At 49.7% G+C, this 14365-nt stretch overlaps 1 protein-coding gene across 1 annotated transcript in view; it reads right to left on the bottom strand.

The window, feature by feature from the left end:
• TPCN1 (two pore segment channel 1) overlaps positions 1-14365 on the bottom strand; it is a 126225-nt gene that overhangs the window by 78018 nt on the left and 33842 nt on the right. The window lies entirely within an intron of this gene.

Raw genomic sequence — 14365 nt, 5'->3', positions numbered from 1 at the left:
GACGGCTGAGATAATCTGCCTCCCAGTTGTCCACGCCTGGGATGTGGGCTGCGGATATGGTGGACCTGGAGTCCTTCGCCCATTGAAGAATGCGTTGTACCTCCATCATTGCCAGGCGGCTGCGTGTCCCGCCTTGATGGTTGATGTAGGCAACCGCTGTCGCGTTGTCTGACTGGACTCGAATGTGCCTGCCCGCCAGCAGATGGTGAAATGCTAGGAGAGCCAAAAGTACGGCTCTGATTTCCAGCACATTGATTGAAAGGGTTGACTCGGACGGAGTCCAAGTGCCCTGTGCTCTGTGGTGGAGACACACCGCTCACCAGCCGGAGAGACTGGCATCCGTGGTGAGAATCACCCAGGACGGGGCCAGGAAGGAGCGCCCTTGGGACAGGGAGAGAGGCCGAAGCCACCACTGAAGAGAGCTCTTGGCCCGTGGCGACAGAGCCACTGACTTTTTTAAGGAGGAAGGCCGCTTGTCCCAACAGCGGAGAATGTCCAGCTGCAGGGGGCGCAGATTGAACTGGGCAAAGGGAACAGCCTCCATGGACGCCACCATCTGACCCAGCACCTGCATTAGACGCCTGAGGGTATGACGGCGGAGCCTCAGGAGAGAGCGCACCGCCAACTGGAGTGACAGCTGCTTGTCTAAGGGCAACTTCACAAGTGCCGGCAAAGTCTCGAACTGCATCCCTAGGTACGTGAGACTCTGGGTCGGAGTCAGAGTGGATTTGGGAAGATTGACAAGCCACCCGAATTGGGCTAGAGTGCTGAGAGTGAGCGAGACACTCCGCTGACAGTCTGCGCTGGATGGCGCTTTGACTAGAAGGTCGTCCAGGTAAGGGAGCACTGCCAACCCCTGAAGGTGCAGAACCGCAATCACGGCTGCCATGACCTTGGTGAAAACCCGAGGGGCCGTGGCTAACCCGAAGGGGAGAGCCACGAATTGGAAATGATCGTCTCCTATTGCAAAGCGTAGCCAACACTGTTGAGAAACTGCAATGGGCACGTGCAGATAGGCATCTCTGATGTCGATGGATGCCAGGAAATCCCCTTGGGACATCGAGGCAATGACTGATCGCAGGGACTCCATGCGAAAGTGCCGCACCCGAACATGCTTGTTGAGAAGCTTGAGATCCAGGACGGGCCTGAAGGTACCGTTCTTTTTGGGAACTAGGAAAAGGTTTGAGTAAAAACCTCTGAACCGTTCCCGGGCGGGAACTGGCACAATCACTCCGTTGGCCTGCAAGACTGCCACGGCCTGTGAGAAGGCGGCGGCCTTGGAGCAAGGGGGAGTTGAGAGAAAAAAATCTGTTTAGCGGGCTGGAAGAGAATTCTATCCTGTAGCCGTGGGAGATGATATCTCTCACCCACTGATCGGAGACGTGTTGAAACCAAGCGTCGCCAAAGTGGGAGAGCCTGCCACCGACTAAGGATGTGGCTGGATCGGACAGAGAGTCACAAGGAGGCTGCCTCAGTGGCAGAACCTCCTGCTGTCTTCTGCGGACGCGCTCTGGAGCGCCAGCTGGATTTCTGGTCCTTGGCTGAGGTAGCGGACGAGGCGGAGGGCTTAGAGGACGACCAGTTGGAGGAACGAAAGGATCGAACCCTCGACTGAAACCTACCCTGGGCAGGTTTCCTGGTCTTGGTTTGTGGCATGGAAGTACTCTTCCCACCAGTAGCCTCTTTAATAATTTCATCCAGCTGTTCACCGAACAGCCGGGAACCAGCAAAAGGGAGCCCAGCAAGGTATTTCTTTGAAGAAGCATCCGCCTTCCACTCTCGAAGCCTCAAGATCCTGCGGATAACGAGTGAATTAGCCGAAGCCACCGCAGTGCGGTGAGAAGCCTCTAGCATGGCAGACATGGCATAAGAAGAAAAAGCTGAAGCTTGAGAGGTTAAGGCAACCATCTCGGGCATAGAGTCCTTAGTGAGGGAACGCATCTCCTCCAGACTAGCAGAGATGGCTTGGAGGGCCCACACTGCTGCAAAGGCTGGGGAAAACGCGGCCCCCGCCGCTTCATACACGGATTTGGCCAGAAGATCAATCTGACGATCAGCAGCATCCTTAAGGGAAGTGCCATCAGCCACCGACACAACGGTCTGGGCTGAGAGCCTAGACACCGGGGGGGTCTACCTTTGGGGAGTGAGCCCACTCCTTGACCACCTCAGGTGGAAAAGGAAAACGGTCATCAGAACCACGCTTTGGGAAGCGTTTGTCAGGACAGGCCCTGGGTTTGGTCACAGCGGCTTGAAAACTGGAGTGGTTAAAGAACACACTCTTTACTCTCTTCGGCGAGGTAAACTGGTGCTTTTTTGCCAGAGAGGGCTGCTCTTCTGATACTGGCGGATTGAGATCCAGTACAGAATTAATGGAAGCAATCAAGTCACTAAATTCTGAGTCACCCTCGGAAGGGTCAATGGGGCACATGGAGTTAGCCTCCGAGCCCCCTGTATATGCATCCTCCTCGTCCTGCGAGTCCTCAGCCCTTGAATCAGAGCCACGGGATGAGGAGGGAGAGGGAACCCAGCGGCGCCTCTTAGACGGACGGGGTCCATGCCCTGATGATTCCTCTGTGAGCTCCAGTCCTAAGGGCCCCTTAGCAAGAGCATTAGAGGCACCCTGTGAAGGGGGCTGATGCATATTCATCAAAGTCCTGGACAAAAGTCCCATGGACTCAGCAAATGACTGGGAGATAGACCTAGAAAAAGACTCTACCCAGGCCGGGGGTTCAGCCACAGGTGCAGGAGCAGCCTGAGAGACCACTGGAGCCGAGACCCCAGGCCGTGGCACCTCCAAGTTAGAGCAAACCTCACAATGTGGATAGGTGCTTGCTTCAGGCAGCGGAAGCTTACATGCAGCACATACAGCATAAAGCTTTGGAGCCTTGCTCCTTGTGTGAGACATGCTGCCTGAGTGGAGGAAAAACGGCTTCTACAAAAGGAGTGATTCCCAGGGAGAATATAGCAGAGGTCCACAACCGGAGACCGGCTGCGGCTTACCAGACCACTGGAGCGGTGATGTGTGCCCTCCAGATCCTGAAACCCGGACCACCAATGCACAGCACCTCGGCAGGTGTGCAGAGTGCCGGACGCCAGAGCAGAGTGAAGAAAATGGCGTCCGGAGCGAAGAGAGGGGGCGGGACAGGGGCGTCCCTGTATGAAAGGGCGGATCTGGAAGGCCATAGAGGCCTGCAGAGGGGGAGTCGCACCCAAGCAGTGGGGAGAGTCCCTCCCCTGTGCAGGCCGGCCGCCGGGAGGGGCCATGCCTGTCCCTCGGCATGAGTGACATGCGAGGGCAGGAAATCGAAACTAGGCCTCCGGCGAAGCCGGGGCCTAAATTTGAGCAGCGCGGCCGACGGGCAGGCACCATCAGCGCGGTTCTCGGGCGAAAAGCCAGAGAACCCGCCGGAAATGTCAAAAAAACACAGTAAAGACACAGTAAACACACTCTACCCACACATAAAGAACAGGGACCCCCAAAATATAAACGTCTCAAGGTACTTAGCTCTGAGACGCAGGGCCCGGTCCCTGAGGGTGAGTGCTCCGGTCCAGCAGGGTCCTCAAGGGGCTGTGGATGGAGACCGGTCTCCTGCCAGGCATGGAGACCGTGCTGGCTCCCACTTCAATCCAGAGCCCAGAGGGGATGGTGAAGGAGCACGGCATGTAAGGCTCCAGCCTTGGATAATCAACCTTACAACACCGCCGACACAGTGGGGTGAGAAGGGACTTGCCGGGGGTCCAGACGTGGACCTGCATTTCTTCAAACTTCTTCCAAAAAAAGGGAAAAAAAAGGAAAAATCATATGGGAACGCATGTGTGCATGTATGCCTCCTGAACACAAAGCGAAAAACTGGTTAGGACTGGTTGACCAGGGGGTGTATAGGCTCAGAGGGAGGAGCTACACCTTTTAGGTGTAGTACTTTGTGTGTCCTCCGGAGGCAGAAGCTATACACCCCAAGGTTTGGGTCTCCCAAAGGAACGATAAAGATACTTTAATTCTTTGAGCGACATTTATGCTGAGTAGTTTTAGTCAAGGTAAAGCTAGTATACGGACATCATTTTACAAAAAAACCAATGTGCATATCTTTAAATGTATAAAATCTGTCCGAACAAATCACCATTTTTATTAGGAGTTCACTATCTATGATAGGTCAACAATAATCTGAGCAGTGGTGATGCAACATATGCCCCCCCCCCCACTTATCCCCCGATCAACTGTGCCAGTGGTTAGATGTGTTTGGTTATGGATTTGCCTGGACAGGGCAGCGTGATCAATGGAGCAGTGGCCGCAGGCAGGTACTGCAGATCCACCTCTATTCTAATCAATAGGGGGTGCATCTGTAGTACCCAGTCGTGACCATTATGCAGTTGACTGAGCTGTGCTGTGTCGCACCTCCAGCAATCAAATATTGATGGCCTATCCCAAGCTGCAGTTTAGAATATAACCATTCATTTTACCATCTGAAAATGAAAATGGCTGGTGGTAAAATGATAACAAAAAATAATACTATAAAAAAAAATAGTGATTCCGCAATCGTGCAACAAACAACCCAGCTGGATGGATCTCCGTGCTTAAAAGGACTATCAGCACAGGATGCCTGTTCTCACCCAGCACAGGTGTTCGTGCATCATGGCGGGGCCAATCATTTAAATACACCTCCCCACCTGCTGGTTTTCTATCTCTTCCCTTCACTGGCTCTATGAAGCCAAGGTTGTCGATCAAAGAAGAGGGGAGTGTGGAGATAGAAGGAAAACAAGGAGATGGGAAGGTGATTTTAATTGTGTAGCCCTGCCATGATGCAAGAACGCCTGTACTTTGTGTATAGGCTATCCTGTGCTAATAAGCGTCCCTTTAAATGCCATGGTTAGTGATTTACAGCAGCTTATGAGAGGTTAACAGTAGCGACTGTCGATAGCACTGTTAAAAGATGATACCAGTTATGTGATCTGGTGGGTATCTGACCTGTATGGGACGTGCTCAGCTTCTCAGCCCTGCATAAACACCCTGACACAATCAATGTTGTATTAGTACATAATGGCGCATTAAGGTGTTAATAGATCATGCTGCTCTAACACAACTAATAATACTGAAGGTTTATGGCAAGAACATCAAGGCAAGATAGCCATCACTATAAATCCAATCCTCCTGGATTTCAATGGTTTGACCCCAATGCATTGACACTTTACAATTACATTGCACTTTAGGTCCTTACTCTGTTGTATTAATGACTACATTTTTATAGGTTTAGCAAGGGCATTGTGCCCATTTTCTGTCCTATCTTTTCTATATTGTCCTCTATATTTTTTTTTATAATTGTTAAATAAAAATTTATTATATTTACACAAAAATTCTCTATTGTCATTTAGTTTGTACTAGCTGTAGCACCCGGTGTTGCCCGGGATAGTAACTGTCTCTCTGTCTCTCTCCCAGTCTCTGTCTGTGTGTCGCTGTGTCTGTCTCGCTGTCTGTCTCTTTCCTTGTCTGTCTGTTTCTATCTCTCTGTATTTGCATCAGTCTGTCTGTCTCAATCTCTGTATCTGTCTGTCTGTCTCTCTGTCTTTTTGCCCAGCTGTCTCTTTGCCCGGCTGTCACTCTCCAGGGCTGTCTCTTTGGGTGTCTGTCTCTTTCCAGGGCTGTTTCTCTATGTCTGTCTGTCTTTTTCTGTCTCTCTCTATCCGCCTATCCTATCTTATACTAACAGTTTATGTTGTTCCTATAGCAACCACTGACAGTTGCTATTTATAGTCTATAGCTCCCAGCTCCATTCAGTTTAATGGCTGCAGGATTTTTGTAGAGTAACTGGAAAGCACGGGGTTAAATTTTCTCACCCAAATAGTCTATGACGTTCCCTGGGTCACATGGAGTGTCTGTGCAAACTTTCGTGATTGTAAATGTGACGTTGCGTATTCCTTTATCAGACATACACACATACACTGAGCTTTATATATTAGATTGGATTTCAATGAAGTCACATTCACCATCATTTGTTGTGCCTTTAGCAACAAGATATTGCAATCGTAAAGATGTATAACCAAAAGCTTAAATCTAAGGTTTTTTCTTCTATTTGTAGGAAAAGATTTTGTCGCTGTCCACACCGCAGAATTGAAACCTAGGTTTAGATCGGATCATGGAAAAGTTCTGCGTAGAGTTTGATTGTGCTGTTTTTGGGGTTTAACATTCTGGTAAATTGGTACTAGTTAATAGAAATGGGCCCTAGTGTTTGTGTCTGAAATTGGAAAGGACATTATGATCCCATAAGTGATATAGGATGATGTGTGGGACTAAAATCTCTGCAAAGCACTGCATAATAAAAAGGTGGTCGCATATAAAGAGAATAAATAATAAATACCAGGAAAAATAGATAGCTAGCATTGACCATCTTATTCAGAATTTACTTGCAATCCAATCAAAGCTTAAATGCACATGAAGGGTAATCAATGTAACGATTATCATGGCTAAGGACGCCGGTGGGTGTTGTGGTATCTCTATTGTTACTGCTCTATATGTTAATGATGTGAAATAAAGCAAAATGTTAAAAAACAAACAAAATGTATATATTACATTAAGACAGTACTGGACAAAAGTGTAAAAGCGCCTGTTCATGTAATGGTTTTCTTTGTTCTTATTGGAATTAGGACTTTGTAGATTCAGATGACGTGCCAAAGTTATAAAAATGACACACGAAAGCAAGGAGTAATGAAAAATGTGTGAAACAAACCAAAAAATGTGCTACTCCTTAGATTTCGCTTACCTTGCTTTACAAATTAGCATTCTCTCGAGCAGCTTTAATCAGGTAGCCACTTGGAATGGCTTTCCAATCCAACAGATGTGCACGCGTTTCCAGAGCTGTTGAGCACTTGCTGGCTGCTTTGCCTTCTTTCTGCTATCTAACTTATCCCAAACCACCTCCATTGGGTTGAGGTTGTGGGATTGTGTAATCTTACATGGTACTGCAACATTCTCCTTGGTCACATAGCCACTGTATAGCCTGAAGGGGTGTTTTGGGTCCCTGTCCTGTTGCCACACAAATGATAGTTCAAGAAATGTGCTTGCCATGATGAATAAGTGTGCCATCAATTTAGAAGAACCAACAGCTTCACCACCATAGCACCACGACACCTTCCCCTCCATGGTTCATGGTAGGCATCACACATGTAGAATCTGTCCACTTACGATTCCAGCATCTCACAAAGGCATAGCAGCTAGTACCAAAAATATTAAATTATACCACATAGATTTGCAATTCTCTAATGTCCAGTCCTTTTGTTGCTTGGAACAAAGAAATCTTTTATTTTTGTTTGATATCCTCAGTAGTAGCTACTTTGCAGCAATTCCACCAGAGACTTGCTTCTCACAGTCTCCTCTGGACATATGATGTTGAGACATGTCTGGACTAAAACTTGAGGATTTGCATCATTTATGAGAAATGTTATGAGTTGCAGTGTGTGGCTTCTGAGCCTGGTAACTCTGATGAACTTATCTTCTGCAGCAGAGGTAGTTTTTGGTCTTCCTTTCCTAGGCAGTGATTAGAGACAGTTTTATAAAAGCACTTGATGGTTTTCTTGACTGCTCGCGGATACTAGCTATTTTTTGTAAAGACTGACCTTCATGTTTTAAAAGTAATGATGGATTTTTATTTCTCTTTGAGTGCTTCTTGCCATATTTTGGCTTAGAACAGTTGCAGAAAAGGGCTGAAGCATATCAATTCATTGGAAACAACCTGATAAATCTGCTAAACAGAATGCCAAGGGTATGTAAAGCTGTTATCAGAGTAAAAAAGTGTCATGACTCTGGTTTTTCTGTTTATCCTTTTTGGGCTTTTTGCCCTTTTCCAAGATGGTGTTCCCTGCTTCATTCTTCTCCATGTGTTCTGCATTCTCTTGCCTTTTTAATTCCAGTCCAGCCTCTAGTCCTCTGCTTGAGTATTCTGCCTGGTTTCCTCCTAGTGGTGTCTCACGTTTGTCCATCTACCCCAGCAAAGTCTGTGTGACTCACCTGTTGCAGCTCATCAGAGGTTCTGCCAACTACTGCCCTCTTGTTGCTTCCTGCTTCTGATGCTTAGCCCCTGCTGCGGTTCTTGCCTGATCTGCCTTGTTTTCACTTAAGCCGGATTGCTCTGCTACTTGTTTTTTGGACACTCACAAATTGCTTTGCTACTTGGTTTTTAGACACTTGCAAATTGCTCTGTTACTTGTTTTTTGCACTTGTTTGTTTAACACGTGTGTTACAATATAAACTTTATTATCACCTATAAACTGGGTTCAGTTGTGTAATTGCTCCACGCAAAAAGATTCCTGAGTAATCCATTATAATTGTTACAAAAGAAGGGAATTTTGTTTACTTACCGTAAATTCCTTTTCTTCTAGCTCCAATTGGGAGACCCAGACAATTGGGTGTATAGCTATTGCCTCCGGAGGCCACACAAAGTATTACACTTAAAAGTGTAAGGCCCCTCCCCTTCTGGCTATACACCCCCAGTGGGATCACTGGCTCACCAGTTTTAGTGCCAAAGCAAGAAGGAGGAAAGCCAATAACTGGTTTAAAGACCAATTCAATCCGAGGAAACATCGGAGAACTGAACCATACCACATGAACAACATGTGTACCCGAAAAAACAGAAAAACCCCGAGAAAACAGGGCGGGTGCTGGGTCTCCCAATTGGAGCTAGAAGAAAAGGAATTTACGGTAAGTAAACAAAATTCCCTTCTTCTTTTTCGCTCCTAATTGGGAGACCCAGACAATTGGGACGTCCAAAAGCAGTCCCTGGGTGGGTAAAAGAATACCTCGTGATAGGGCCGTCAAACAGCCCTTTCCTACAGGTGGGCAATCGCCGCCTGAAGGACTTATCTACCTAGGCTGGCGTCTGCCGAAGCGTAGGTATGCACCTGAAAATGCTTGGTAAAAGTATGCAGACTCAATCAGGTAGGTGCCTGACACACCTGCTGAGCCGTAGCCTGGTGCCGTAATGCCCAGGATGCACCCACGGCTCTGGTAGAATGGGCCTTCAGCCTTGAGAGAACCAGAAGCCCAGTAGAACTGTAGGTTTCAAGAATTGGTTCCTCGATCCCCCGAGCCAGGGTGGATTCAGAAGCTTGCGACTGTTTACGCCGACCAGCGACAAGGACAAAGAGTGCATCCGGGTGGCGCAGGAGCGCCATGCGGGAAGTAAAACCTGAGTGCTCTCACCAGAACCAACAGATGCAAATCCTTCTGAAATTGATGGACTGGACGAGGACACAAAGAAGGTGAGGTGATATCCTGATTGATATGAAAGTGGGATACCACCTTAGGGAGAAATTCCGGAATCGGACGCAGAACTACCCTGTCCTGGTGAAGGACCAGGAAGGGAGACTTGTATGAGAGCGTTGCTAGCTCGGAAACTCTCCTAAGAGACGAGACCGTTACTAGAAGGCCACTTCCCGAGAAAAGCGGGAAGGGAGACCTCTTTCAAAGGCTCGAAAGGCGGCATCTGGAGAGCAATTAGAACCTTGTTCAGATCCCAGGGCTCTAACGGCCGCTTGTACGGAGTGCTGAGACGACAAACTCCCCGTAGGAACGTGCGTACCTGAGGAAGTCGTTTCTGAAAAAATACAGATAGCGCTGAGACTTGTCCCTAAAGGGAACTGAGCGACAACCCTTTTTCCAACCTAGATTGCAGGAAGGAAGGAAACATAGACGATGCAACCGGCCAGGGAGAAACACCCTGCGCCGAGCACCGAGATAAGAATATCTTCCACGTCCTGTGGTCAATCTTGGCGGACGTTGGTATGCTAGCCTGTCTCATGGTGGCAACCACGTCCTGAGGTAATCCTGACGACACTAGGTTCCAGGACTCAATGCCACACCATCAGGTTGAGGGCCGTAGAATTCAAATGGAAGAATGGCCCTTGAGACAGCCAGTCTGATTGGTCTGGTAGTGCCCCCGGTTAGCCTACCGTGAGGCACCACAGAACCGGGAACCACAACATCCTCGGCCAATCTGTAGCGACGAGGATGGCGCGGCCGCAGTCGGTCCTGATCTAGCGCAGCACTCTGGGCAACAATGCCAGAGGTGGCACATAAGGTAGCTGGAACTGCGACCAATGCTGAACTAAGGCGTCTGCCGCCAGAGCTCGATGATTGTGAAACCGTGCCATGAAGCTGGCACATTGTTGTTGTGCCGTGACGCCATTAGATCGACGTCCGGCCTCTGTCAGCGGCGCCAGATCTCCTGAAACCCGTCCGGGTGAAGAGACCATACCCTTTCGGCCACACCCCGGCGACTTAGGAAGTCAGCTTCCTAGTTTTCCACGCCTGGGATGTGAACTGTGGATATGGTGGATGCCGTGTCTTCCACCCACATCAGAACCTGCCGGACTTCCTGGAAGGCTTGCCGGTTGCGCATTCTTCCTTGGTGGTTGATGTATGCCACCGCTGTGGAGTTGTCCGACTGAAGTCGGATTTGCTTGCTGTCCAGCTGCTGTTGGAAGGTTTGTAGGGCAAGATACACTGCTCTGTGTTCAAGAACATTGATCTGAAGGGTGGACTCTTGCTGAGTCCACGTACCCTGAGCGCTGTGGTGGAGAAAAACTGCTCCCCACCCTGATAGACTCGCGTCTGTCGTAACTATCGCCCAGGATGGGGATAGGAAGGACCTTCTTTTTGACCATGAGGTGGGAAGAAGCCACCACCGTAGAGATTCCTTGGCCGCCTGAGAAAGAAAGACGACTCTGTTGAGGGAGGTCGACTCCCCGTCCCATTGGCGGAGAATGTCACATTGTAGTGGACGCAGATGAAACTGCGCGAAAAGAACTGCCTCCATTGCTACCATCTTACGTAGGAAGTGCATGAGGCGTCTCAATGTGTGCGACTGGTTCTTAAAGAAGAGATTGCAGCCCGGAGTGAATGCTGTTTGTCTAGCGGAAGCTTCACTATCGCTGAGAGAGTATGAAACTCCATGCCTAGATATGTTAGCGATAGGGTCGGGGTCGGATCTGACTTCAAAAAGTTGATGATCCACCCAAAACTCTAGAGAGTCTCCAGCGCAACGTTCGGGCAGTGTCGGCATGTTTCCTAAGAGAGTGCCTTGACAAGTAGATCGTCTAAATATGGGATCACAGAGTGATTCTGAGAGTGCAGGACTGTGACTACTGCTGCCCTGACCTTGGCGAAGACCAGTGGGACTGTCGCTAGCCGGAAGGTAGAGCTACGAACAGAAGGTGTTCGTCTGCTATAACGAAGCGTAGAAACGCTAGTGCTCTGGATCAATCGGCACGTGTGGATAAGCATCCTTGATGCCTAATGATGCTAGGAAATCTCCTTGGGACATTGAGGCGATGACATGGCGGAGGGATTCCATCCGGAACCGCCTGGTGTCCACGAGCTTGCTGAGCAGTTTTAGATCCAGAACGGGACGGAACGGCCCGTTCTTATAGGCACCGCAAATAATTTGGGGTAAAAACCGTGACCTTGTTCCTGAAGAGGAACGGGGGTCATCACTCTTTCTGCCTATAGAGTGCACCCTGTTTGCAGAAGAGCAGCGGCTCGGCCGGGAGGTGGAGAAGTTCTGAAGAATCGAGTTGGAGGACGAGAAGTGAGCTCTATCCTGTACCCGTGAGACAGAATGTCTCACACCCAACGGTCATTGACCTATGGCAGCTAAATATCGCCAAGGCGGGTGAGCCTGCTACCGACCGAGGATGCGGAGAGAGGAGGCCGCAAGTCATGAGGAAGCCGCCTTGGAAGCGGGTTTTCAGACTGTCTCTTTTTTGGGCGTGACTGAGCCCGCCAAGAATCTGAGCTCCTCTGATCCTTTTGAGTCCACATTGGACGAGGAAAAATGGGACCTGCCCGAGCCTCGAAAAGACCGAAACCACGACAGCCTCCTGCTCTGTTGGGGTTTGTTGTGTCCGGGCTGAGGAAAGGATAAATCCTTACCCCTGGACTGTTTAATGGTTACATCCAAACGCTCACCAAACAGTCGGTCAGCAGAAAAAGGCAACTGGTTAAGCAACCTTTTTTGGAAGCAGAATCTGCCTTCCATTCACTTAACGAGCAGACCAGGCTCTGCTTAAAAACACGGAGCAGCGTAGGCTACTGCCGTACGGTTCGCAGAGTCTAGGGCAACCTGAATCGCGTAAGAAACAAATGCAGACATTTGAGAGGTTAAGGATGCCACCTGCGGCACAGATGTACGTGTAACCGTGTCAATCTGTGTAAGACAAGCTGAAATAGCTTGGAGTGCCCCAAGGGTGAGAATGCTGGGGCCAACGGTGCGCCGACAGTCTCATAGATGGATTTAGACCAGAGATCCATCTGTCTGTCAGTGGCATCTTTAAGTGCAGCTCCATCTCCCACTGCAACTATGGATCTAGCTACAAGCCTGGAGATTGGAGGATGCCGCTTGGGACACTGGGTCCAGTCCTTGACCACGTCAGGGGGCAGGGATAACGTGTATCCTAAGCCGTTTGGAGAAGCGCATATCTGGATAAGTGTGGTGTTCCTGGACTGCCTCTCTGAAGGCAGAGTGGTCCAGAAAAATACGTGAAGCTGACTCCTCCACTGGAGGAGCTGGGTGAGAAATAACCAACATTTTATTGATGGACGCTATAAGATTATTCACTATGGCGTCACCATTAGGTGTATCCAGATTGAGAGCGGTCTCAGGATCAGAATCCTGAGCCGCTACTTCCGCCTCATTACACAGAGAGTCCTTCTGCTAGGACCCTGATGAAACCGAGGGCCGCTCATAGTGAGCCCGCTTAGGCTGTCTGGGACTGACGTCTGTGCAGAGCCGTGACTCTGGGATGCGTGTGACATTCCCGGAGCTGTTAGTTGTTCACACTGAGGGGGGCCATGGATCAATGATTCAACAGTGCCCATGTTGTGAGAGACATGTCCGGACTGCTAGGCTTCTAGTATCATAGCCATAGTCTCAGAAAAACTGTCAGTAAATACTGCAGACACCGTCCTCATCCTCTGGCCATTAGCAGAGACTCCGGCTGAGTTAGACATAATGGGGGTCTATGTAACCTGCCGGCCGTATAGCCGTACATGCTGTACCGGCTGCATAGAAAAACATGTGGTTCTGCACCTTTGTTTTACACAGAGAATATGCTGATAACTCCTCCGCACAATCCAGGAGGGTATATACAACGTGCGACCAAACAGTGCAATGTATATAGTACAAGCATATCTATAAGTGCACTTCTGCACTAGTGGGGTTAGCACCACAGGTGCTGCTTAACGCCTGTTGCAGCGATTGTGTGACTATCAGAATGCCAGGGTCTTCCACACTTGTCTCTGTATCGTACAGAAACTGACACTAATGGCTGCCGGCGTCCTTGTAGAGAAGGAAGCCGTGGGCGTGCCTGAGAAAGTGCGGGAATCCGGTTTCACAGTGCACACAGTGAGAGGGGTGGAGTATGCAAAACATACTCCAGCTCTCAGCGCTGCTGTGCTATGCAGCGTCACGCCCCTACCCTGACTGTCAGGCCTGTGGGCGGTAACGAAGGGAGACTAGGCCCAGAAGCCGGGGACTCGAGTTAATAAGCGCGGCCGGCATATCAGTGCTGGCCGGCGCGGAAGTCCCCGGCGCACCACAAATCCCAGCGGCGCCTTAAATAATAGTGGCAGCGGCGGTTAGCGCAGTAGTCACCCAATACACTAACACACCCAGCAACGCTGTGGTGTGCGATGGCACTAGTGCGGACAGCGCCGCTGTCCCTGGCGCACTAACACACCCAGCAGTGCTGCCGTGTGTCTGCGCGGTCCCCACAGGGACACAGAGTACCTCCATGTAGCAGGGCCATGTCCCTGAAGATACTCCGCTCCATGTCCAGCAGATACCAGGGGCTGTGGATGGAGCACGGTCTCAGTGCCTGGAGACCGATAGAATCCCACTTCACCCAGAGCCCTGTAAAAAGGGATGGGGAAGGAAGCAGCATGTGGGCTCCAGCCTCCGTACCCGCAATGGGTACCTCAACCTTAACAAACACCTCCGACATGAAGTGGGGTGAGAAGGGAGCATGCTGGGAGCCCTGTATGGGCCCTCTTTTCTTCCATCCGACATAGTCAGCAGCTGCTGCTGACTAAACAGTGGAGCTATGCGTGGATGTGTTGCCTCCTTCGCACAAAGCACAAAACTGGTGAGCCAGTGATCCCACTGGGGGTGTATAGCCAGAAGGGGAGGGGCCTTACACTTTTAAGTGTAATACTTTGTGTGGCCTCCGGAGGCAATAGCTATACACCCAATTGTCTGGGTCTCCCAATTAGGAGCGAAAAAGAAAGAAGGGGAGTTTGAGGAACATAAGGTTTAAACAGGTTCTCTTTTGTTTTACATATTTTTTTAGTCCATAATTCCATGTGCTGCTTCATGGCTTTGCT

Source organism: Anomaloglossus baeobatrachus, chromosome 1, assembly GCF_048569485.1.
Source record: "Anomaloglossus baeobatrachus isolate aAnoBae1 chromosome 1, aAnoBae1.hap1, whole genome shotgun sequence".
Classification (NCBI taxonomy): domain Eukaryota; kingdom Metazoa; phylum Chordata; class Amphibia; order Anura; family Aromobatidae; genus Anomaloglossus; species Anomaloglossus baeobatrachus.
The sequence above is the reverse complement of the archived record's forward strand: the minus strand, read 5'-3'. Positions and strand labels throughout refer to the sequence as shown.